The sequence below is a fragment of the Microtus ochrogaster genome, unplaced genomic scaffold (assembly GCF_000317375.1).
Source record: "Microtus ochrogaster isolate Prairie Vole_2 unplaced genomic scaffold, MicOch1.0 UNK91, whole genome shotgun sequence".
NCBI classification, from domain to species: Eukaryota; Metazoa; Chordata; class Mammalia; order Rodentia; family Cricetidae; genus Microtus; species Microtus ochrogaster.
The window spans coordinates 549,504-551,907 of NW_004949189.1; positions in this window are offsets into that span (position 1 = coordinate 549,504).

Sequence of the window (2,404 nt, forward strand, 5' to 3'; positions counted from 1 at the left end):
CGGGGCCCCGCCAGGGAGGGCCGAGACGGCCGCCTGCACCGCCCCGCCCAGCCCGGGACCCCAGCCGAGACGCCCCCTCCGTCGCAAGCCTCGCCTCCGCTCCCCTAGCTGTCCGCTGCCAGCCCGCCCCGCCCCGCACCCTCCGAGAACCGCCCAGCCGAGGACGCCCCGGGTTTCCCGCGTCTTCTCGCTCTGCGGGATCCGTTCAGCCTTAGCTCTGGACGCTGCAGAGATCTCTCGTCTAGGACCGAGGTTGTCGAGCGGCCAGAAGCCTTCTTCCATCTCTGAGACTCATGACGCTTCTCCCTGCGGTCCGTGGCCAGGCTTGGCAAGGTCCTGGGGCACAGATCGACCCACACGCTCCGGTTCCCCGCAGGTAGAACTGAGGGCAGAGAAAGTAGGGGATCCCCCAGCCTTGGGCGTTTGCCCGCCCTTCTTCCCCTTCCACCTTCTTGGGTCTCGAGAGTCCAGACAACTACAATGGGCTTCTGTGTGCTGCCTGGGGAGGACGGGGGATGAGAGGGGAATTATGGAGAAGTAAAGGCTTGGCATGGGGGTGGGTGTCGTGCCTCTGGATCACGATCCTTCTGTAGGGTATGGGTGCGTTTTCCGAGTTGCTCCTCTCTGCCTTTTTCTGAACCTCATACCATACCCCTGTATGAGGATGAAGGAGGGGGAGGCAGCAGCTCCTGGCCTGGATCCCACCTGGTACTGATGCTAGCTAGATCTGGCTTGTTGCAGGGCGATAGTGGCCCGCCACCGCTAGGGTTCTCGGCAGTGACTGTTATCTTACTCTGCAGACTAAAGGAGCTAGATGCCTTTCAAAAGTTCTAGGCTCACCCCTTATGTCCCACCGACAAACAGTATCGCTTCTGCGTGGGAAATGAAAGACGGGTGGGTTCTCCCAGAAGGGTTTGGGCGACCTCAGCACAGCAAGGGGTTACCTCTGAGTCACAGCGGACTCGCCCAAAAGGTGGACCTTTACGAGGCGATCTGAAAGCTACCCAGTTCCCAGAGAGGACGTGAAGGTGCTGTCACTGCAGGTTGAGGGTAAAGTTTGTGTAAAAGATGTGTAGCGGTGGTTACAGTCCGATGAGGTTGCAACGATAGAACCCAGGCAACAGCACCTAGGAGAGGGAAGGGCCTCTGTGACAAATGACACTTCTCCCCTCAGGAGAAACTACCTTTTCCCCTCTGAGTCTGGGGAAGGAAAAAACTCAAAGGAAGAGCCATCTGGTTCATAGGATTCAAACAGAACCTCGGGAAGGAGAACCCTATGACCATAGGCTAGACCCGCGTAGATGGAACTGGTTCTAACCTTCAGTCAAGCTAGACTCCCCATTTTCCTTATAATTAATGCCCAGGAGCCAAGAGAATGAGATTTTGCTACCCCCTAGTGTCTGCCGGGTAAGGACTGCCATGAAGTAGGCTGTGGAGACCTTCTTGGGAAGTTTTTCTAGATGATGTTTCATGAACCTTGCTCATCATGGCCTACAATCTAGCTCACCTGTCCTTGGTGTGGAAAGACTGAATCTTCCCATACTGGAACTTAGCGGTTCTCATACCCAGATCATTTGGTAGAATCCAAGGTTCCCTACATAGGCGGTGAGACAGACACACACAATGGGAAAATCATCCAGAAGGTTTGAACAGGCTAACCCCTTCTTTCCAGGAATCTCAACACATGGGGTGTGTGTGTGCTTAAAGAGCCCTTTCTCCATAGGCATGACTTACCTACATGTGTGTACAATGTAATCTGTGAGGTGTGTGCTCTTTGATAAGGGAGATGGGGAGATATTCAAATAGGCCCTCTCCTGCATTACAGATCCCTTTCTCTGTGCTTTATGTAGTGTGTGTTCTTTGAAACATAGCAAATTTCTGTTTCATAGAAGGAAAAGTTTAATTTTGTTGAAATTATGTGGCTTTCTATATGCAGTACAGTGAAGGGGATGAGCCAGGTCCTGGGCCCAGCTGTCTGACTTCAGGGTTTTCATTCTTAACCAAGTTGTAAGTTCTAGAACTTTAGGTGTCAAAGTCTGTTAAAGAACCCCACTCTGTCACCTTTTCTATCACCTCACAACTCCATTAAAAACATGGGGAGTCAATGAGGAGCGGGGAATGTGTCTGGGCCAGACTTGGTATAGAATAATAGTGAAATTAATTCCTGGGAAGTTCCTGTGTGGTTCTAATGGAAAATAAATAAATAAATAAATAGTATTCAAATAGCATATCGTATCAGTTCTGTTTTGGTGTGATTTTTCATTACTTTTGGTTTTATTTGATTCAAAACATTTCTTTCAGAGCTTATAACTCATGGGGCTAGAGTGATGGCTCAGTGGTTGAGATCCTTCATTGCTCTTGCAGTGGGCCTGGGTTCAGTTCCCATAATGCACGTGGTGGTCCA